Source organism: Harpia harpyja, chromosome 1, assembly GCF_026419915.1.
Source record: "Harpia harpyja isolate bHarHar1 chromosome 1, bHarHar1 primary haplotype, whole genome shotgun sequence".
Lineage (NCBI taxonomy): Eukaryota > Metazoa > Chordata > Aves > Accipitriformes > Accipitridae > Harpia > Harpia harpyja.
The window spans coordinates 6,875,390-6,899,718 of NC_068940.1; the positions used below are offsets into that span (position 1 = coordinate 6,875,390).

A 24,329-nucleotide genomic window follows, 5' to 3' on the forward strand; every position below is an offset into this window, starting at 1 on the left:
GCAAGGTCAGTATTTAGCGTAAGCCTCTAGCAGGCTGAGGAGAAGGTCTCTGAGACAGCGATGGACTGCTGTAAGAGTGGGGCTTACATGTGATGATGGATGAAACTAGTGAGAAGGTTGCTGGGTGCTAATTGAAGGAGGAGAAGAAATGCTTTTCCATCTATAATGTTTTATTAAGGTTCTCCTTTACATAATCTTAGGAGAACTTTGTTTTGTGTTTTAAAGGCCAGCTGGGTATCAGAACCAAGAGATTGCTGGAGGTACATCACCTGATCAGAGTTTTCCCAAGCAGGTGACTTGATAAAGAGGCACTCTCAGCTTCCTGAAGTGTGGGGGACATCCTTTAACAGCTGTCATTTAAAACACTGGGAAACATATCTACATGAATGATGTCTCAATTCCACCGCTGTGGGAAAAAAGAAATCCTTACTCACTGCCCCCGTCACTGTGGTGTGAGGCCCAGGCTTGGCAGGAATCATGGTTCAGTCTCCTCTGAATTGCCAGCTCTCTAAACAAACTGTATGTTATTGAAACGGAAGAATCTGTTTTCCACTGGGACTTAAAGTAATTTGTATTGAGCCCTGGGAGTTTCCAAGCTACCAGATTTTGAAATTGTCTTTGTTAAAACAGGAAAGGGATCCTAGAGCATGGAGATTTTGAGTCAGTGGTCCGGATGCCCTCATCATGGGAGTGAAGGGGAGATCTGCAACTAGTTTCAATATCTGGACAGCAATGTTTATCAAGGTAGGGACAGAGATGCCAGTAGCCTCCCCTTTAGCACTCGCCATGTGAGCGGAGAGCGGCTGTGTTGCTGCGTACCCCCTCATCCCTCTGATGGTTGACTCCAGCCTTGAGTACCAAAAATTTGTAGCAACAGGTTTCTGGTCTTACAGGGAGAAAGGGGAGGAGATGGGCTTGCAAGCGACTTATAAGGTCATGTCACACTAGAAAACTAGTGTTTGCTTTTCTTTCCTGAACAGCACATGCTAACTCCAGGAGGCAGAAAGTATGGAGCAATAGGACAGGTTCTCCTGAAGTGACCGTGGGATGGCCTGCAGGGAGCCAGGCTAAATTGAAGCTAAGGAATGCTTTATGGGGAGCAAGTTTAGAAAGAGATTTAATTTTTTTTTTTTTTTAAAAGAGGGCAGCCTGGAAGCTGTGGCTGGTTCTGAACCAGGGTTTAAGCACTGTAATGAGCAGGAGTGGGGTTAAAAGGGGCTGACCCAGGTGGACGATATTCCACATCTACCCTTGGATTTGAGTCCGATTTCTGTGATAAGAACCATCTTTAATGTAAAGCTGAAAAGATAGTATGAAGATGAAAGAGTTGGAAATAAAAGAAGTCTGGCCAAAATTTTCATTTACATGGGCTATGTAAACCTCTCTCTCAAGCTGTAGTTACTGATCTGTTTTTATTTTCTTTGCTTCCCAGAGGCAAAAGTAATAACTCCATGCCAAAAAGGCCAATTTTCCCAGCATTTACCAAAACCAGCATGAATTCCTTAATAGCCAATGTCACAGAAGGTGCTTGTCTAAAAGTTTAGAGAGTTTTGTAAACATCGACGTCGTGGACAGAAAGGGACCAATTAAACACCAGGCCCTAGATAAGTTTGGATCTTTATTCGCACTCGATAGCTCATTATTGTGATCCAGGTTCCTCTCTGCTTGATGTCTTTCCAAGATTCCCCTGCATTCGTTTTATCCTTGACAGGCTAGTGAACATCTACTGGCACTTGTACCAAAAGGTTTGGAAAGGGAACAGCTGAATGTAATCTTCAGATAAATACCACATACCCTGACCACAGATAAATGGTCTCTCCCATGAACAGAAAAGTGAGGCCTGTAGTTCTGCAAAGCTTTCAATTAGAATTCTCCCTAGAGAATAGTGAAGACCATGTTATCACAGTTGTGATCCTGCAGCGTGGTGAGCTGGGCTGTGGAAACTCTTGGGTATATACCTGTAGCTTGGCTATCCAGAGGATTTTGTGGCTTGGGTCAGGAATGCCCTGTCAGGTGGTATGCTACTAGGGCTTAGTGGCTTGAGCCTTCCCCAAATTAACCAAAAGAGAAGAAATGAAATGCATATTCCACCCCAGATGCAGTAGAAGTATACAAACAAATGTATCCATCTCTGCTGGGCCACATTCACATGCACGTGTTGGTTCACCAGTGCCAGATCCTGCTATGAACTCTAGCATTGCATGCTGTTAGAAATGGCAGAAGGAGATAGATATCTGTATCTCTACACACACACGTACTTTTTTTTTTTTTTTTGGACCTGCAGCATAGGGTGATGTTTGCTTAATCCACAGAAAACTCACCTGCCCATACATGATGTGACATGTATTTTCTCCACAAAATGCAACCTATAGTTTCACACTGGGCTGTATTTGTTACTGGATCCTCAAGTCCATTTCTGCTGCATAGCTAGGCAGGTATGTTTGGTATTTCTGTTCTTTTTTTTTTTTCTTTTCTGTTCCAGTTTAAAAAAGAAAAAGCCAAACAAACAAAAAAACCTCCACCAGGAAACACATAAATAATTCAGAACACATGCTTTATGTCAACTGTTTCACTGTTACTATTTTATCTCTATAAACAGGGCAGAGGCAAATCCCATCCAAACAAGGAAGGGGAGGAAGATGCATTGCAAAATTATGGCTGGGTCACGTGAGTCAAGAATACATGCACAGATACATTTTTGACTGGAAGGCCCAGCTCAGAAACGTGGTGCCTGCATTTTAGTGCTTATGCACTGTGAGTTGCTGAATGCACATACAGTAAGTTGTGTGCACTCTGGCTGCACCTGACTTGTTGCATGTGTGCAGTCGCTATTTGTCCATGACTTTGGGTGTCCAGGCTTCCAGACGTTCAGAATTCCCCCACCAATGTGCTCTAACAAAAGACTCCATTGGAGGGTGCTAAACTTCTTGGCATTCCCTAGGAATTCAGCCCCTTATAAAATATGAAGTTTGGGTCACTTTTTGTTAAGGGGGAAGCCAAGTCAAAACTACTGAAGTCAGATGGAAGTGCTGTGTTGAATTAAAAAAGGAGTTGGGCTGGACCTGTAATAGATCTCATCTTCCATGCAGATGTGGCAGTTTCATTTGCTTTTTCATCTTGTGGGTTCTTGACTGATCAGCTGCTGACAGAATTCCTGAAGGTTGCTTTAATTTTCAGCACACCTTACATACTACCTATAGCCCATGCTGAAACCCTAGTCTCTTTATATGGAGATGTTCCCTCACACTCTGCTTACTGTGGTTCAACAGTAACCTGTTGTTCTCAGTAACCTGAGAGTGCCTGAGAGTGTTTTAATGACTTGAAGAGGTATATTATTTTGTATATCTTCTGACACGCTAGAATTAGACCCATCCCTATTTTACTGTGGTGATAACGTCTCCATTACTTGTCTACCACTCAAGTTCTGATATGCACTGCAAAGCTAACGATAGCGCAACAAACTAGGTAATATTCTAGGCTGTCATGTCCACAGTGTAGAACACAACAGGCTGGTTCAATCTTTCAAAAGACCCATTCCTGAGAATTATTTATTAGCCCTTTTTTAAAAACCTGTATGAAGGACATGCCACAGCATTGCTGTGAATATCCTGTCCCAGTACCTCATTTCTCTGCAGTTAGAAGATTGCCCTGATGTCCAACAGTTGTCTTTGATGTAAATCTTGTTCCCTCCTCAGTGGCCACAGAGGCAATCAGTAACAAGTTTTTATGTACCAGATAGATGGGGGACCCTATAACATAGATGCTTCTGCTGTGGTTATGAGGAACCAGAATTCTGGGGCCTTTCTCTGCCACATGTTTCCCTCCCATCTGACCTCAGACAAGTCTGTTAATCTCTGTATTTTGCTACCTCAAAGGGATGCTATGAGGGTAACTTCGCTGGTGTTTCCAGGGGTGTTCAGATACTGCACTGACGGGCTACATAGGTGAATAGAGAGAGAGAGCAGACATACATTTATTAAACTGGTAAAGGACTGATATTTAACTCAGCAATGCTCCCAAACAAATGTCAAAGGCTATATTATCAGCAAGTCTCTTATCTCTGGAATTTTGTTTTGTGCTGTGCTACTTGTTGGTTTGTGGTTTGTTTTGCAGCTTCCTGGAAGAGAGAACTTGAAAAACATGAACAGAAAACGCCTGGTAAAAGTCGTAACCGGCTCTGACTGTCCATGGTGTAACAGCCAACAAATATCACCTGCTGATGATTTACAGATTCCTGGGAGATGTGGTGTTGAGTTCTCAAAGAACTGGAACAAGAACAACTCACCCAATATGCTTCTCGGGAAACAGTGTAATGTATCCACCCGCTTCATGCTCTCCTAATTTAGGACATGTGTAGTGTGTAATGATGAACTGGCCAACTGGTTATGTTCCTGTAAATCTCATTCCCCACCTTGCAAAACACCCTTGATTGACCCCTTCTTTCATGAAAGCTCAGCCCAAGGTTTCTAATCCACCTCTTGGGAGGGAGACACATCACCCTGTTCGCGAATGCACTTCTCTAGAGAGAAAAATGCAATGTTTTGTTGTTTTTATTTCATTGGGCGGCCTTTTCAAGTTCTGTGACCCACTTTTGCTTCCCTTTAAACTGTGACCAGTATTTATTTATCCCTTTTTAAACACAATAATTTAATTAAGAAACTAATCAGCAGTGTTGAGATGATCTTTGAACTACACCCCTATCACTGAAGGATATTTATGAATGCATTACACAAGAAAGATCCTATTATCTAAAAAGCTTTCTACTAAAAGGATTTGGCATCTGCAAAGTAAGACTTGAAATTCTGTGCTAAATTTATAATGTAGAGATGTGAACATTATTTATAGAGTCTGAAAGGTATTCCAACTGAATCTGACAAGTTTGCCTGGATTGTTTACTAAAAATAAAACTGTTTCAAGTTCAAAGGATTTCAGAAGTGAGTTAGATATTTAGGAGTCCAAAGGACAGATTGTAAAGGTAGCTGTGTAGCAGATAGAGGTTTAATGATCTAGGCTGCCTCTTCAGTCAGTGGAGAGAGATTGGCATGTTCCGGTTATGTTCCATTTTCGTAGGCACTTATCTTCAGATGGGAATTTATTGGCTGATCATCTCAGCAGGGCATTAACAGGGCATCTGTAGTTAATCATTATCATCATTGGCCAATTCCAGTTCCCTCAGCTTCAGATCAAGAGAACGTTTCGGAAAGCTACCTGGGATGTAGGCACTTTGGGCAGAAAGTGACCAGATCCAAAAAAGAGAGTCCCACCTGTGCAGTCTTGTTCAACCCTAGGAACTGAGCTGTTGCTGGCTGTGTAACAGGACAGATTCAACAGAACTATCTCCTCCCCACCAGCCGCGTGCTAAGTGAACATCAGCACTAGAGGACCTAATTCGTAAGTCCCAAATGGCTTCTGGGGTATGAAGGCTCCAGGACATTTGGCCCAACGTAGTCAAGACAGCAGAAGAATTAAAGGTGCCTCAGTGAGTGGTCTGGAGGAGGACCCAGTGGTTAGGGGAGGGACAGAAGATCACTTACTTGCTGTCAGGCCTCTCTGCTCCATCTGAGTGGCACTGTGGGCACCTAACTGGAGGCTTAGATCCAGTCCTTTGTCCTCTATGGGCTTGAACTGACAGGTGGAGGTAACCAACTGGTTCTATCCAAATGCAGGTCTGGAGTCAGGGTCTGATAGGTGGAATTAATGAGCGGCACATGTGAAGCCTTGTTTTCTATGGCTTTGGATCTTGTGATGGAATTATCCTGTGTCTAAGAAGGTACGAGCTCTATTCCAAGGTTTGGCTGTGCTTGGGAAATTCCTCAAAGTGCTTGCCTCTGGGGATTCTCTGGTGACTAATAAATACGATAAAAGAGTTCTTCTTAGAGGTCTCTTTTGTTAAGAGCACTACAATTATTTCCTGTATTGCCTTCTTACTTTCACAATATTTGTGGAATTTCATCTTTTATCTCTTAGTCCTCTAGTAGGTTGACTTGAAATGTGCCAACAGGTTCAAAAGGCTTTGGTGTGGGGAGAGAATATAGATAGACAGAGGCTGACATGTAGCGCTTTCCCAAGAAAAGTAAAATAAAAAGGGCATAGTGTCTGTCCTATGAAGCTTACTGTATCTCTAAAGGATGGGCAAAACACAAGAGTATGGACTGAGAGGGGTATAGTATATTAAGGACTCATGTCAGAAAGACTGGGGAATTCTTTTAGCAACTTGATGAGACCCCCAGTTAAGTTTGCCACTATCTACACTGCTGGGGTCTATTGACATGAGCTTGCTCAGAGGTATGATGCAGTAATTAATATCCTCGCACTTTCCATTGCCTCATTTGCTTAGTTATGTATTATATACTCCACATGGGTTCTGTAGGGAAAAGAGAAATAAAGATGAGAATAAAGATTAAAAGAAAGGACTGCCATTTTTTCCATGAAGAGCAGATTGCAAGAGTGTGGCATTTTTCCCACACATCTTGAATAGTTTTGGGCTTGGGCTTTTTGAGGAGTTTTTAATTAATTTATTGTTTAAGTAACTATAATGAGAAGAGCCCCTGCCACACTGATTCTAATGAGGATTGCATGTGCTCTGTGTCTTTCTCATTGTGGCCTGTATCGTTTAAATATCTTAACCAACATGTGCTGTGGCAGATTTCACTTATATCTGCTTAAATTAAAGCTTGTCAGTTTAGGAGCTAAGAAACATACAAATATTTGAGAGTGATTTGACATTCACTGCTGAAATCATTGCACTAAGTATCTGGCATCAATGACATTACTTGAGAAGGGTTAGAAATTCTTGCTGTGTTGTACAGGCTGGACATTCTGGACTTGAAGAAAAATGTACTTCACCTTCTGTGTTCGTAATTAAGGTCTTCACCAAAATTTCAGCTTGTTTTTCTTCTGTATTTTCTCTGAGCAATATGTGACTGTTTGAGTTCCTCAAAGTTGCTGCTAGGAGAACAAACAGTACCAGTATCTCAGAAGTAGTTGGAGTAATAGCACGATCTAGCTGTAAAAGGAATGGCATTTCCTTATGTTCTCATCCCCCAGAAATGCAAGGGAAGATGGCGCTGTGCTGGAAGAGTCTGATGGAACCTTGGATATTTGAACAGCTTCAGCCACAGGAGATGAAGCTTAATTTCCCATGTGCATGTATTTTTAATTCTTGTGGATCACTGTAGCAAAACACCATGCTGTATGTAGTATGTATGGCAGTGTAAGGCACGCAAACTTTTCTGAGCTGGAAATTACTTGCTTGCTGACACACCGAAGTCAAACTTGGGTATTAATACAGAGGTATTACACGTCTAAATTTAATCTCAATTGTAACGTAATTGTAGTGGTACTTAATTGGCCATTACAAAAGGGACCAGAACCCAAATATTCCAATACCAGCAGAGAGTCCTTGCTACCACATGTAGAGTTGCTTTCTTTTCTCATACAGGATCAGTGAATATGTGCAGGCAAACAATTTCAGTGCAGGTAGGATCATAGGATAATTCAGGTTGGAAAACATCTCAGGAGGTCTCTAGTCCAACGTCCTGCTCTAAGCGGGACCAGCCATGAGATGAGACCAGGTTGCTCAGGGCTTTATCTAGGTGGGCCTTGAAAACCTCCAAGGAGGCTGCACAGCCTTTGGGCAACCCTGATTTTCCTCGTGGGGGGGGGATAAATATCCTTATAGCCAGTATGAACTTCTCTTGTTTCAATTTATGCCTTGTCTTCCCACCACACACCACTGTGAAGATCTTGGCTTTGTCTTCTTGATGACCTCCTCGCTCAGCAACGGGGTGCTCTGCTGACCGCCAGCTTCTGATGACTGAGATGCAGAGAGGAGGCCCAGTCAGTGTTCTCACATCTTTGATGGTATAAAGGCAAGTAATGGATGTTAAATACAGTGTTTCCTTTTCCAAAGTCTGTGTATTGGCCTATTCCCTCAGTTGCATCATTCCTTTCAAACCATTTTTTTTGTTCAACCTCAGACTGCTGGGTTTCCTACTGTTCAAAGATTCTGAGAGTTGGGGGGAGGCAACATTTTGTTTGATCTATATTGGTTTATCTTGTTTGCAACTAGGCACAGGAAAAAACACTACTTCCCACAGAGGCTTTCATTGTCCCATTTTCCATAGTTTAGTCCTCATTTCCTTTAGGATCTGACTTCTAGCCATAATCATCTGCGGTTATAACTTGGCTGTTTCAGGCTGTATTCCTTTAATATTTCTTATTTCTTGTCAAACTTTGCGTAAGCAGTGGTACAAGCCCTGAGCACATCCTGCTCTGCATACTCTCATCAGAGCCATGGGAGAAGAGTCACAAACTCAGGTCCTGGCCCTGCTACCTGTTCACTCTCCGTTGTGTTGGCTCCAAGTATTGTCCCTTGCGAGTGACATACAGCCCGCTGTCATGTCCAGGTCACTAGCTTTGAAGGAGCAGTAACCTGCCCCTCCACCAACTAAGCTCAACCTAGGTGAAGGTCAGATCTGTCATGCAGGGCTATTTATAGTTAGAGTGAAGCCGCAAAGGAAGTGGTGGGCAGAACACTGGTGGGGAAGCTGGAGCTGACAGAGCTGAACCAGTTTTTGTAGCACTTGAGCTTTCCTGTAGGGGAATTTTGCTTTGTGTTTGAACTCAGGATAGGTCCAAGCAGAGGTGTTGTTTAATTAAGCAGAAACCATATAGAGAGGAGTGGGTTCCTTCACCCCAAAACGTTGTGCAACTCTACCTCTTCGACTGCACTCCTCCGTGCTGTGGACTCACCTCTGTGATCCTCTCCCTTTACTCCAGCTCGCCCAGTTTCAGGCCTAGAATAATCCCTGTTGGCAGCCTCCTGTAGCACCGGAGTGCTGAGTGTTTCAGGCTGACTGCTAAATCTTCACTTTCTGGATAAGAAAACTGATATATAGAATGATGAAATTATATGGCTCCCTGTGCTTTGCAGAACTGCTATTTACTGTTGCCTGGGCCCCTGTTGACTGAAAAGCTTAGGAGGGGCTCAGGAACTTTGTACATTCAGGGTTCCTCTGAATTTTGTTCTCACTGATATTATTCAATTAATTAGTTTCCTCTGAAGAGTTGGACAGGCTTTCTCCTGCTTTAGTGCTGCACATTAATGCTTATGCACATAATATGGCTTTAAGAAAAGATGAATTGGTGAGTAGTCTGGAAACCTGAGGCACATTGCCCTTTTGAGTAATGATTCTGCATATGGAAGGGGGAGGAAAATATTGCTATAGGGCCTCTGTGACCTGTTCATGGGTAAATAATTATTTAGAAAACATTGATTTGGAATGAAAAGTCAGCTCAGAGGCCTGACGGTTATACAGCAGTCCACAGGGTTAATCTGGGAAGATTTTGAAGTCAGTCAAAAAGCAAATTCATCCCTGAACAAAACTGCCCTGGTTAAGTTTTTATTTTGGGAAATAGAGAGAAAAACAAAGCAATGTTGATTGCTGTAGGTGGAGAAAAGCATCCTCCAGGCTTGTGACATTTTTAAGACACAAAATTTTGTACATCACATGGATCAAGCCCAATGCTCTATGTATGCATGTGAACAATATCCTTTTGAGTGACGAGCGTGTAAGCTTTGCTAGAGTTTCCAGCACATGAAAGACTTAAAAATGGACTCATCTAAGTTTTTATGGCATGCTGTGTAAGCCAGCAAAGTGGGGTTGGAGGGTCAGGCAAGGCACACCTGGGAAGGCAGAGGTCTCCCAGTAATCTTTATTTTCTTCGATGTCTGCTTTTCTCGGCTCCCATTTCCCAAATGGAAAATGGGGATAATGCCAAGGTCCAATGGACAGTGTCTGCTTTATTTGTTCTCAGTTTATAGGTTAGATTTCTTTTTAAAAAGACATAGTTGGCTCAGCTGCAGCTCTTGTGAGAGGAAGATGGGTACTCCTACCCTTTATATCCATGCAGTAGTGTCAAGGAGGAGGTGATTTCACAGAAGAGGTAGGATATGGCAGACAGAGGAGCAACCACTCAGTAAGAGAGGCTTCCAGTCCGGTGGGCAGGTTGGGAGGTAGCAGAGAAGCAAGAAGTGGTATCACAATCAAGTGTCTTTGGGATGGGAAGAAGAAGCTTCATAGGGACCAGAAGGGACTATGCATGGCTTGCTGCAGCCCAAATATTGACTGAATTGAATGAAACCAGGCTAGAACCCATCCTTGTAAGGATGCAGTGGGCAGGGAGAAACTGATTTAAGTTATTCGTTTTATGGTGATTGTGTTTGACCCAGTCAGCGCAGTTTACACTGCTTTGAGAAGTTAAGGATTCTAATTTATATTCTAGTAAAATCCAGTTGGTTTATGTTCAAAAGCCTTGCTTATTTCTTTTCAGGGGCTCTGGATAATGGAGGTTTACCTGCCAAATTGGGATCTCATAACACAAGGATGCTTTTCTTTGCAAGATGATTTGGTGTTCTTGGAGTGAAAAGTACCATAGAAGAGTGAAATCGTAGTTATTGAACTGCTGAATACTCACTCGGGTCTAGAAGCCCATTTTCTGCACTCTTGTGCAGCTTCACCCTGCTGATGAGAGCCTTGCCAAATTCTGCAGAGATTGTAAGAAGTTAGTCCTTGAAGGTATGCTATTCCCTGCTGATACTGAATACAAGCAAAAGCAACAAAGATTCTGCTTGTCTTTGCTGAAGTGGAAACATCTTCAGTCAATTAAACCATTAAAATTATCTTTTGTTCTTTGATCCCTTTTTGTTCCCATCTGTCCCTTTGTTATATCCTTTCTGATGCTGAAGTGAAGGTTCTTTGGAGACAGGGCCACCTCTGCTTCTGTGCCTCTGGAGGTGGGCAGATCACCGCACGGTGCTGCTATGGAATGGTTTCCATCAACTCCAGGTCCCAGTGAGGTGTATAATTCTCCATAAATGGAGAAGCAACTTTCCAGGCTTTACCCAAAAGAAACACACAAAAGAAAATGTGCAATATATGGTTTTCTTTCTTTTGATCCCTTTTTCCATAGATGGTGCATGTCAAATTTAACTCAAATAGTCCCAGTGAGATCCAGTTTATTAGCTGTAATAATTTATATGTCTCACAGACTTAAACCTCCCTTCTTGCCCATTCCTGCAGAAGTCACTATACTAAATTCCCAAAACATAGTCTGAGCCTATGCAGACATCAAGATCCCAGTGATTGGAATATGTTGTTTAAGTCAGTGGGAATTCTGGAAGTATCTTATCACTCAAAGTCAGCTATTTATTGTAAGTAGTAATATTCATTCTTATTAATTATGGCTATAGAATTATGTTGGGCCTTGTCCATTTTTTAATGTTTTAGGCAGTGCTCCATGACACTTTGACCAACATTTAGAAAAATGGCCTGTATGTCTTTTTCTCAGAGCAAATAAATTAATTTTTATGGAATGGAAGTGGAGGGTAGAACTGAATAAGCTAGTTGCAATGGAAATAGTCTTTCAAAACATTGGAAAAGTTAGACACTCGCAATAGCATGTGGTCTAATTTCCTGAACCTGTGAGAAAGGACATGAATTATTATATAGCTTACTGCTGAACATATGCTTACTTCCTCATGTATGTAGAAGGCAAGGGTGGAATATGTGCGTGAATCAGGTCCAGCATTTCTCATTTTGTCTCTTACAAGTTCAAAACCAAAGCAGACATTGTGAATGACAAAAAGGCATGCCAAGAAGTGAGCCAGAGCAATTTAGAATAGCCTAGATGCTTCTAAACTGGACTGGACAAGAAGAAAAGTAACTTTTGCTAGCAGATACCTTTCTAATTTGTCAGTAGCTTTTATTTTGTTTTAAAAAATCTTGTCAGAAGCTTTGGAGTTATATTTTTTTCAGTCTGTACCAAAATGGTCAATGCTGTAATTTTGTGTAAGAACCATACTCATCCGCTGCTCCTCTGGCACAGCAGTCTTTCTCCAGTATTCCTGTACTTTTTTCACAACATTTCCAAATAAGTTTACTGAAACTTGAAGTAGGGGTGGGGACAAAGAGGGGTTTGGGGTGGGTGGTTTTGTTTGTTTGTTTGTTTGTTTGTTTTATTGTAAGAAAGAAACATATCCCTGAGTTTAAAACTCAGAAGGGATCTTGGCTCCTTTGAGGCAGCATTAAGGTGGGATCCTGCAAACATATGTTTGGTTGCCATCTAGGGAACTTAGTGCATTCACAATTCATATTCAATTTACTGCCTTTACGTGAAAGGATTCTGGATTTCAGAGCCTGAAGGTGGGGTGACATTGAATACAAGATTGTGTAGCACTTTATAGAACTTTTCTTTTATTAGCAGCTCTATAATCACATTAAGTTAGACTGAAAATTTGAACTAATTCTTTCCCTTGAGGCCCAGGCTCTAATAATGGTAAAAATCTGTGAAATAGGATAAATACAATTCAATAATTATATTGATAAATAAAATGAAAATCAACTAATTGTGTCATTCAGTCAGTTGCCTGCCTCCGTTGTTGCTGCCTTTCTGCATCAGCGACTGCTAAACTTTTTCTGTCACACTTCAATAAATTTAATTGTGCAGAATAAATGAGCTAATTTTTGAAGTCACAGGCTCTGTTTGCAAGATAAGGATGGTGATTTATTGACCTCCTCTAACTCTGTAAGAGTGTCACCCTCCTTTTTACTGACAACCGTAAGAATGGTTTTTGTCCCTCTTCACCCAGCGCCTTGCTAAATCCTACTTTGTATATTTACCTTCCCATCTCATTTTCTTGAAGTCACATAATACACCACAATAGACCAAAGATTCCTTCTTCAGCTGGTGGCTATACAGACTATTCCAAGTGATTAGCAGAACTGTGGGGTTTTTATCTTTCTTTTTAATGCTATTTTCTTCTGATGATCATTTAATTCCCTGGATTTTGGAAGGATGGGTGCTAAGGGGAAGTACAAGAAAAGGGGCATAGATTAATACCTGTTTTTTCTGGAAGCTCTGGTCTAATCTTATTCAGGAATCATGAGCTCATCCACCCTACCAGGATGCACACTCATTTCAGTGCTCTTTCACATTGATATTTTGACCACGAACACAGGGAAAAGGCAGATATTAGGTATTGGACATGCCTCATGAAAAAATTGCCTCCTTTTTTAACTTTTGTTTCTGTTTCCTGGGTTTTGTGTTTAGATGCTGAGAAGACGAGGAGAAGATACTGGCTATCTTGTCTGTTGCATTACTGCTGCATTTTTGACAGCAATGGGTTTGTGAAACTGACATAAAATGGTAGGAGTGAATAAGCTGCACCCTTTCTTTTGCACCTCTTTGATTTACTTTGATTGCGAGTCAGGGTTTTTTTAGCAAAACATCTGTATGACAGCCACAACTACCCTTTTTCATAAGGCTGGATCTTTTGCTCTATTCTTTAAATTAAAGCCATAAAACAACCTATATGCATATGAAAAGGGATGATTAGATACTGTGGTACAACTCCTCTCTGTTATAGCAGACAAATCAGTTGTCATGCTGTAGCAATATGATCCCTGAATCAAAACTCTTGGTATTCTGTTGAGTCAATAAAACTCTTCAGAGAAAAATAAAATCAGCACCGACACATCAACTATGTAAAAAAATGGTCTCAAAGTTCTGCCTCCCTGCCTCTGGCAAATAAATCCAATAAATGAGAATAGGATGGGGACACCTTCTTCGTATTACTAAATGGCTGCCTGCTGAGGTGCATAGGGCTATGCAAACCAAAGAGTTTTCAATCTCCGTGTACACTATATTTGTTCTTCGCAGTGAGATTGAATCTACTCTTCTTTGACTATGATGCTAGGCAACATAGCAAGTCAAATATATATGAAAGCTAGCTAGACTTTGACAAACTTGGCCTCCTAGAAATGCACAGCGAAAGACTTTTTATGGAGCCAGGATTTCAGCTGGGCACCTGGAACACAAACTGTGAGAAACCTTTTTTTCATGTTTTAGTTGTTATATTGGATGTCTTTCTGCTGTAATTTTCTTCTAAAGAAGACTTATAACCTCCTAAATATTGCCTGTCAGGTGTTGGCTAGGTGAAATGCATCCTAGGGATTCGCAGCTGGAGGAATCACAACATCCCACATACAGAGCAGTCCAAATTTCTGCCAAACTCTTCACTGTGTCTTTAACTCAAACCGCTTGCACTCTTTGTGATTGATGCTTGTATCAAAAGGCAGACCTAACCCAGGAAAGCCTTCTGCATCATGGCTCTGCCTTCCTTCAAACAAAAACTTTTGTCCAATTTCAAAGCTTGCCCTGGGAGCTCTACGCAAACCTAACACAGCCTTTGCATGAGATGATAATTGCTATTCCTCCTCATTTTCACTGTGTGGTTGATGTTTGTGCCTTGGTTGCTGTGGGTCACTTAATTTAGACTATCTCTGGAACCTTTCAACCTGTACCTGAGCAATTACATTGATTTTTGGGGGAGTATGAAAGTAAATTAAACCTGAACAAAACTTACTCTTTGGTGAAGAAACCTTTGCCAACTTTAACAGGATAAAATTCTGCTAGCATGTAATGTTTTATTGGGCTGTTGCAAAATACTTTGGAGAATGATTTCCAGTTCATAGAACACTTCCAAAAGACTTGACCTTACGTTTTGTGGGCCATTGTAATTTTTCTCTTTGCAAACCAAGTTCCAATTGTTCTGCAGATGCCTTGCACCAAGAACAAGAAGATAAAGTTTGTACTGAAGAGCTGGACCTTGTGGGAGGTACAGGAGATTTCTGAAAATGCTAAGTCTGATTCAGATCAACATTTCTAAAACAGTCACTTCCACTGAAGGAGGACTGTGTACTTCCTCTGAAAGAGGAAGTCATCAAACTCTTATGATAAAAATAATGCTCCTTTTCCAGCTCAGATTTTTTTTCTGCTGTGATCTTTGCCAGATCTTAAATTGTAAGTAGAGGAGTAGAACATGTTTCCTAATTAATCTGAATTGAACATGTTCATCATGGTCTGTAAATCATAATGCAATTCTGCCTTTTATCCGTTTTCATTGGTGCTCTGGTTATGTGGGTATGACTGAGAGTTGCTGGTCTGATCTGGAAGCGACCTGGCAAAATGCCACACACTTGTCACTCCAAGTCTGATTTACAGACTAGCTGAAGGGTACAAGCTTTGGTGAAATATGCAGTCTGTAGATGAAACCAAAGTTAGGCAAATGAGGGCTTTTCATGAAAGAAAGCCTACTTTACCTATTGCTGAATGCAGAAGCTGAACTGCCCAGGTGTGGAGATAAATCAGAACTGAGTACAGAGAGAAGACTTCATACTGCCTGGTAGAATTTAGGTATCTTCCTAAAATACCAGGCTTTTGGTTCAGTCTGCTGAAGAAAAGGAAGCCATCCCCATTATTGGGGCAATGCACAGCCAAGGTCAGGGTTGAGATGTGAGATCTTTCTGTGTTCTTTGATGTTTGAAAACTAAGGTGGCAATAACAAAACCATTCAAGTGTGTAAAAATAGGGAGCTTGAGGGTGTAATGAAGCCCGAGTTAAAACACATGGAGAACAATGTCTGGGGACAGGAGCCATTCTCTGTCCATGGCTCACTTGGGTCCCTGTGTTGCCAGACGTCTTCCAGTCCCCAGGACAGACCTAATACAATTAGATCAGAGCATCTCCTACTTCACAAAATACGCTTACTGCAAGACACTTGCTTCCAGTTGGGATTTTTTTTTAATGTTGTAGTTTTGAGACTGCCTTGGAATATTTTATATAACATCAGCCACTGTGCAGATTTGTGTATTGTACTGTAATTACTTAAATAAGGGATTTTGTATGCTACAGCCAGTGATTCATGAACTGCAGGGTATCTGCAAAAACAGGCTTTCATTGGGATTATGGGATGTAAAATGCCTGAAGGTTTTTGCCTTTGATAGCAGACCTGCCGTTGCATCCACACAGGGTTTGTCTAATAAATTGTATTAGTGCTTTCCAGCATCCTGATAACTTCCCTCCCCCAACTCCTTGCTATTCTGAAGTGTTTTGAAAGAAAACTGGTTCTCTGTGAATTATTGCTGTGGCAATCATTAAAGCATATGTTTGGCATGCTGCTTGTTGACCGTGCAGTATAACAGAGAAGAAAGTTGAAAAGGGTCTTCAAGAAGGACTTAATATTGTGATATTTGCAATTACATGATTTCTAACTAGAAATAAGGGAGTTGTGGAGGGTGTGGGGAAAAGACCATAGTTGGATGTTCTCAATGTCTTCAAGGGGATGTAGTCGCTTATCTTCTATCAGTTTGGGTTTATGTAGCTAAATCCCTTACCTGCTTCTGGAAATAGTCTCAGCCACTGAAGAAAATGGAGCTACTGTTTGATTTAAGGCATTGTCTAACTTGGCCTGTCAAATTATTCCAAGCCCACGAGAAGGAGGAGGACATGCTGATGACAGCGTGTTCATGCCTGTGTATCCAACCAATGCGTTAGACTAGGAGTCCTTGCAGACACAGGTAAGTCTAAAGCTTTTTCCTTTTGTAAGATCCAGCAGGAACTGGGCAAGGGGAATCATAAAGATATGATAATGGCTTGCTGCCTGATAAAAAGCCCTAATTCATCCAGGGGATAGCAGGTTTCTGGTGAAATTTCCTTGCTGACTTTTCTGTCAGCCCATTTCTAAATGTCTGCAGGTTTCATGCCGTAAAGCCAGAAACAGAGTTGTTTTGTAGTTGCTTGTGAGTTTTAATTATAGCAGGCACAGTATTTCAGACATGCCAATGCTTGTTTTTATGTTGGGATCCACATGGCTGCATTTTCTTCCCAGAGGTTGGGAAAGATAATTTTCTTAATCATATTTCTCTCGGATCTAGAGCTGTGCAGATAAAAAACAAAACAAAAAAAACCTTACCTCTACTAACTCCCTTCCTTCTGAAGTCATCACAGCTCAGGTAAGGAACTTCAGTAGATAGCAAGTACAAGTCAGGGTAAGTAGAATTACAGTGTGTGTTTGGTTCCCATGAGAGTCTTCACTGACTTTTATTCCCATGCATAAGGGTCATGTCAGCCATTAGCAGTGAGAAAATCCAAGGCCTCCCAATCTCCACCCTTGCCTGTTTCAAGCTGCCTAGTGTGCAGCAGGTTGCTCGCCATTTTAAAAACTCACTAAAAATATAAGGGCGGCAAGCAGCGTATAGCTGTGTATATACTGTGTATATACAGACAGAGCTGTATGTTCCTGGCTGAAATACTCTGTTCAGCAGAGGTTCTTTGGGGTTAGGTGCTTTGTAAAGGTTTGGTTTTGTTTTTTAAAGCCCTGCGTGCTTCCACTCTTGCTATTCTCAGCTCTGTTTTACAGCGCTTGGCCATGCAAAGCGATGCTCCCAAACAGAGCATCGGAGGAGACTCAGCCCAGCAAAGCTGCAGGTAGAGCAGAACTCCCTGCCACTGTTTTCCATATGTTCCTCTCTATGGGGGCCTGACTGGACCTCGACCGGAGGAGGAAGCAGAATGGAAACTTAACAGAGAAGTGAGTCCCACCCCAGGTATATGAAACAGCCAAATCCTTTTGTTCTCGTTCTCTCCGGTTTTAGCATGTTTCTGTCCTGGGGAGGGGGGGTGGGATGTGTGTGTGTGCAAATAGTAGAGGCAGCACAAGTTCATCCCTTGCTCTGCCTAAGTCCACAAAAACATGTCCTAGTGCTCAGCCTTAATTTGCAGCCTTCAAAAGAACCTTCCCCTATTTCCTCCTCTTTTTTTTTTTTTCTTTTTGTTTTAAGTTAGTTCACATTGATTAATCATTTTAGAAATGTTTAGGGCTGGGATTGTGAAACCTTTGCTGGCAAGAATTTTTCCCCTGGAGTCAAGGAGACTACTCATTAGCATGACTACTTGCCAGCGTGAGGGAGGGATTCACAATCTGGACGTTTGTAGTTTTAAAAATATGTCTCTATTTAGCTGATTTGAGCAGCCGAACAGGGCTGGTTATGGAAATCAGACTAACAGGCTGTCACACTCGGGTGTTTTACTTCAGAACGCATCTATGGTGAAATAATGTATTTTTACGTAACACACACATTTAAACAGTGTTTCAGTTGCCTGACTGGTGTCTTCAGTCTTACCTACAAGCATTGTGTGATACCCTTTCAGCATAAAGCAAACCAAACCCTTTGTTGTTAAATCCCCTCTCTATACCCCTCTTAGCTTACACACAGTGTAAAAATGTACGTGGGTCAGTATTGACAGGAAAGCCGTTGTGGGCCAATTACACAAATCTCTCGGAAGCGGCTAGCGCTTGCAGGACACCTGGTTTTGAGCCCAGCGGGTGGAGGGGGTAGAAGGTGAGGAGCTGGGTAAGGTTGTGTCCGCAGGACATGAAGGTGGCATGGCTGTACCTCTTGTTCCTGCTTGCAAGAAACAAAACTCCAAGGAAGGAAGTCTGGCTCTCTGACAGAAAACGCTGTGTTTTATATTACACCGGTTCCCTACTGCGAGTCAGTCACTCCCCCTTTTTTTCTGAGGACAAGTGAAACAATTCTGCCTCTGCTCTGCATGGCTAACAGCAGCAGTGACCTTCAGGCTTGCCACTTAAAACCGGTGTGGGATCATCCCAGTGAAAATTCAACAACGCTGTCTTTCCCTTTCCCCCACGCTCCTCCACCCCACTCTGCTGCGTTTACTCCTCTGCATGCAGCGTGGCCATCCAGCCTGGGTGCTGGGCTGCTGGAGCACCGGAGTTCCCTCTTCTCTCTGCGTCTCCCTCCACCTTGCACAAAGCTGACAGGGGGATTTTTCACCTCCTCACTTTCCTTTTTCCTCTTTGATTAACTTTGGACCAGATGGCCAGTCCCCAATCTCTCAGCATGCATTTGACTGACAGGAGCCTTTGATAAACCTCATAAGAATGAAGTCATCTTCAGGTCACCTCCTCTGCCTGGCCTTTAGCATCCCGCACATACCACCATTATCTGCTGAATAGGAGACAAAGGAAATTAGCTCCAATTCCCTATCATCCCCATTATTTCCACACTGATTTAAACAATGAGGCAATGAGATGCCCTTCACTTTCCTCCGAAAGGTACAAATGTCAGCTGTTAAGAAATGCAAACAAGAGGGTTCCCATGTTAATGGATGGGCTTCTTTGTAAAGCCATGAAGTGGTAAAGTGGATTTATTCACCGCCTGCCTGCAAAATGCTTAACACACTTCTAAACAAATTCTTTAACCACTTTTATTTTATACACAGTGCAGAGTGCTTGAGAAGCCTCATTGTTTTGGTCTGGATATATATAATGAGGTGATACACCACTCTGTTGTTTTTTCCATATGCAGTTATCAGAGCTTCATTTGAGACAGTCCTGAAGTGAAGTCTTGGAATCCAAATTCCTTGATATACAAAAAAGGTTTAGCTGTGTATGAATCCAAGTACTGAGATGCAGGAAACTACCTCCAGTTTCAAGTGAGGAAAGAAGTTTGGGTACTCTGGACAGAGGACACAAGAGTGTAAATCAGAACAGAATCTCTCCAGAGATTTGTAAGAAGTCTCATCCACTTGGCTATTAACCTTTTATCTGAGAAGAGAAGTAACAATACATCATAAGAAGTGTTGCCCAAGGGGTATTTTAAGCCAGGCGTGCTAGAAAATATCTTTAAAAATATTTATTTTTTACGAGATTTCTTTCCCAGGATTGTGGTCTTCCACTTGAATTGATTTGACTGGCAGTTAATTCTGGTTTTTTGGCAACTGAAAGTATTTGAATGTTTGGGTCCTTGCATGAAACCATTCTCCAGACCACTGGCATACCCACATACATTGCAGGAGATTAGAACAGCAATGATCTCCAAATTAACTCTTCAGAAAACTGGTCCATAAACTGTGCTTTACATTAAAATATAACTTTGCTTTTCTTCTTTGCTTACTAGTCTCTCCCTAGTAAAGCTGTCAGGATCTTGCCTCTGAAACGGGGCTTGCTACAGAGTCATCTCCTGACGTACAGTTGAAAAGCACCACACAAGAATATATCTATTTATGCCACAGAGCAAGGATCATGCTGAGAGCTAGAAACTGTGAGCTGTGTTCCCGTTGCCTGCTATGAAACATGGGAGCAATGACAGCATGTCAGGTCAAGAGAGTGGTGAGCAATTCTGACCACCTGTTATGCCAAGTTGCTAGACCTTGGCTTCCTGTGCAGTCAGTGGGAAAAAAAGTCACCCTACTACCCAAGTCAGGCACGTAGAGAAGTCAGTCCTGCCTACTTGATGCATTGCGACTGCTGCTCACAAAAGGTGGGAGTTTGAATCGCTCCTTGCTTATTGACCTTAGGTGCCATTGTAGTGGGCATTTCTAAGTTACGGTCTTACATTGGGCAGCCTGAACACGGCACTGAAAGTAATGGTCTGTGAAGACCTTTCCGTCGTTTTAAAGTCCTAGGTAGGGTTTGCCACATACCTTTAGCCACTGGTAAAGGCTGGTCTTTTTCTTTATAGTGTTATCGCAGGTACTGGCACTTCACCAGTGGCAGAGAGAATTCTGATGACGATCTAGGCTGATTTATGCTTCTGGGCACACCTGGCTAGCCTCCACCATGAACTCTGTGTCTGAAGAGTTGTGGCAGAACTGGAGCGTAAGAGGACACTAGGTTTTAAATGAAGACCCTCTCCATATGAATTCAAACATACTCTTGCTGCTGGAGGACAACTTTAATATGGAAGTCAGGTAGCACCTTTCTTTTTTTGCTTTGGGAGAATCTTTTTTAGGGCTCCCCTTACTAGTATAAGAACAACCCTATTGTGGCACTGCAGTAAAGGATTGCCGTTCAAAGCTGGGCATATAAACTCAACAGAAGTCCACTAGTTGAGAGAGGGCTTGAGAAAAGTAAGTTAAGCCTAATTAATGAATGTATTCATTCTGCAACCGTTCCTGCAAAAATCAAAATAAATGTTTTGCTTCTTTCGTCTTTCCAGCTGAAAAGCTTCCAGTGTGGCCTGCATCATTAAAGGACTCCAGCTGCTTTGCAATTATACCTTGTTCCTCTTTCCTCTATATTCCATCTTAGAGTGGTGAATCTTCAACTGCCACAATTTTGTTGGTGTGACAATAAAAGGACTGTCTTCTGACAGCTCTGGAGAACCTGTAATTCATGTTACTTCTTGAAGTATTTGACTAGCTAAGACAAAAGGCCAGATGCTTGCTTCCATTTATCAAGTCTCCCCTCTACCATGCTGGTGTTTCTGTCTTGATAATGACTGACTTTATCACCAAGCTGCTTTTTTTCTGACCCCTTGACATCCAGCTGGTCAACTGACTGAAGATGGGCCCTAGGCTTAGCTAGCTAGAACGTGGCCTAGTCTTGGGATTTACAGGAGCAGATGGCTTCTGCCCCTGTGATCAGCAGCCTTGGTAGTATTTTTAAGACATCTGAAGGCACCTTTGCACTGGTAAGGGCAGGAAGCTCAACACATTTCCATGTATCCTGCTGCATGCTTTCTGATCGAAATCTGGAGAAGGAATTGAGTTTCTGGCAGCAGTTACGAGTTTGGCAGCCACAAAGCTTCTTTTAAAGACCCTGCTGTGTCAGGGTGCAGATCAAGGTGCAAAAACATTCCTCTGAAGAGCTTATTTTCCTTAGATAGCTCTGTACAACTCAGTCTTCCCTAACCTGTGGCAGGGATCGAAAGCTGTCTGCAGTACTAAGTATTTTTTTTAAGCACAGTTCTCTCCCACAATTTGTTTTTTACACACAGCCTGTCACTACTTGAGGTGTTTGGCTGTCCACCTCTGCAAATAAATGGACACACTAAAAAGATGGTCAGATATACTGGTACCAACACAGTTTGACTTAGGTCACTTTACAGGAGATACTCAAGTCAGTCTGAAGAAGCAAGAACATGGCAAAAACTCTAATCTCAAGGTTTTGATTTTTTTCTTTTTGAGCAGAAGTATCAGCTATCTGCAATTCAAAGCGAGAGGTTGAGGGTGGGGGGCTTATGCCTCCCATTTTGCTTTTAAGAAGGTCACAGTGAAAGCTTGTGATTGAATATTTTGCATGGAACTGCTATGACAAAGACAAAGACGAGGGGTTTGTCAGAGTGCTATGAAAAGAGAGAGAGAGAAGGAGAGCGAAAGATCTGTGTTAGATTTTTAAGGTATATTTGAAAGAATGAAATAAAAAAAAATGCTTTCAAATCCTCAGGGACTTTCCAATTTATCAAGAAAGACACATTCTTCCTAATGAAAGGTTACTGACCTTCATGAATGTGACAGTTCAATTACAGCCCATTCATATGCAGAGCAGCCGTTGATAAAGGATTTAGGAAATGTGACTAGCATAGCAAAAAAAAAAGGGGGGGGGGAAATGTCTAGAAAATTATTTTTTATTGTGGAGCAAGAAATATAAATAAGATTCAGTCAGGTAGTAGAACCTTTTCTTCTCTGGCCCAGCAACCCATTAGATTTGCTTCAGTGAATACATTGACTTTTTCCTCTTCTTTTTCTACTAATATTTCTGTCTTTTTAATCCTCTGAACTACTAAACCTAACAAATCATAAAGCCCTTGGGGTGCTGAGATGCAGGGTTTCAAACATTTTTTCCCTCTGACTGGCAGAGAAAGCTGGAATGTGTCCTAATGTTATTTTAAGTGCTTGACTAGTATTTAAACTCTTAAATGGATGGAAAGTTAAAGCAGCAGCAAATGCACATGCACATACATGTACCCCCCCCTTCCTTTTCCTTCCACCTTCTCCTCCCCCCGCTTCCCCCACACACACCGAGCTTGGCCTCTCCAAGGCTGTTAATAGCCAAAGCAGATATTGGCTAGACTCTCTGGAGCCAGCCTTCAGCCAATGGAGGGTGACACCTGTGAGCTGATGTTTGTTGAACTCCTCCAGGTGTAGGAAAGATGCTTAAATTGACATAAGGCAGGAGCTGTAAAAACAGGCAAGTATGTCACTCATACATACAGCTCCCTGGAAGATCCCAAGGCCAAGTTGTTGCGAAACAACTAGAAAGAAAGAAAAACGTTTCACTTGCTTTGAAATAATTCCAGATTATCTGTTTATCTATCCACGTGCACGCACACACTCATGGATCTAGGCCTATGCGCGCTGTGTGCACGTGAAGTATGCATAGAAAATAACATGAGGAGTATGTCCCTACGTACACATGTACAAACCCATCTTGTGTTTTAAGGTGATAGCAGGCTGAGCAGTTGTGGAGTTAGATGAGGACAATCCTTTGCTTAGTGTAAGCCCTCACAGGTGGTCCCAGATGGAGCAGCTGTGGTAGAAGCTTAGTGCTCACCTATATTTGTTAGGCCATGATTATATGGAAGGCATTGTCTTCTACAGAGCAGCAAACAGATTCTTGACTTTAAGCAAGTGCTGAAATGCAAGTGCAATCAGATGGGTGTGAAGGAGTGCTAAAACTGTCTGCAGAAGTCGGAGCCAAAAGACATTTCCTTGACCTCCACTCAGTATCTGTGAAATGGCATGCAAGTTTCTGAGCAATGAGAAGCTCGGTTAATTGGTGCTACCTCCACCCAGATACAGGGCTGAAATCTTCCACACTGTTCAGGCTGGGAAGAACTGCAGGGACTGAGACTGTGAGATCTCTGTTCTTCCTAGCGGAGCAACTCCGGGGAGAAGAGGCCAGTGCAGAATATTTTCTACTTCTGTTATGGCCAATTATGGTTTCTGGGAAACCAGAACCACTCTCAGTACTTCAGCCTGCTGCACTAGATGTCTGACTTCCCTGCCTAATTCCCTTCCCTGAGTAAATTTCAAGACCTATTCCTACTATATATTTTGAGCACCTTGCTTGCTGGGTGCTGAAATTCGTATACATTCTCAGGAAAGTCCTGAGGGGCCTGTTCTTGAGGTCATGAGGTTTTTCATCAGTAATCACCCATTGGTATTGACTGCTTTGCAGACTCTCAGCCTCTGTTGGCTCATTCGGGTTCAGATGATCATTGTAGAGGAAAGAACACTTCCTTGTCCTTAGTCTAATTTTAGATCAAGGGCTGGCATGGAGTTGGCTTTGGCAGCGTTGAGTGATAATGTCTCATAGTGATGTATACAAATAAAGTAATCAATCTGTCTTTATTGGTTCTTTCAGATGACTTTGAAATGCATAATTGTAAGGTATTGAATTATGGAAATCATGGTAGAAATTACCAGGATCCCTTTGGAGTGGTCACATTCTCGCTTCTCTTTTAAGCAAAAGTTCATCTGATCAAAGGGGTTTTAAGGCAGAATGCTTTGTCCTCCCTTTTGTTAAGCATGTACCTGAGACTTTCAGGAGGGTGTTAGGAGGCCCCAGGAGAAATGAATCCAATACATTCCCGCCAGATCTGTTTCCAAGAAATCTGTTGATGCAGTGTAGCAGGCAACCCAGCATCTGTTTTGGACACCCTGAGATTTTTTAGATG

General features: G+C 42.1%; 2 long non-coding RNA genes across 2 annotated transcripts in view; both read left to right on the forward strand.

Annotated features, from left to right (window-relative positions):
* The window catches only part of LOC128150445 (uncharacterized), a 29,431-nt gene extending 17,504 nt beyond the window's left edge, over positions 1–11,927 (forward strand). Inside the window, exons 2-3 of the long non-coding RNA XR_008238062.1 lie at positions 2,600–2,754; positions 4,114–11,927. This is a non-coding gene — a long non-coding RNA (uncharacterized LOC128150445). The remainder of the gene's footprint in view (positions 1–2,599; positions 2,755–4,113) is intronic.
* Positions 11,928–12,546: 619 nt separating this feature from the next.
* Positions 12,547–21,159, forward strand: LOC128150494 (uncharacterized). The gene is made up of 4 exons (XR_008238074.1): positions 12,547–17,450; positions 19,236–19,437; positions 20,391–20,619; positions 20,868–21,159. It is a non-coding gene; the product is annotated as an uncharacterized LOC128150494 (long non-coding RNA).
* The last annotated feature ends 3,170 nt before the right edge of the window (positions 21,160–24,329 follow it).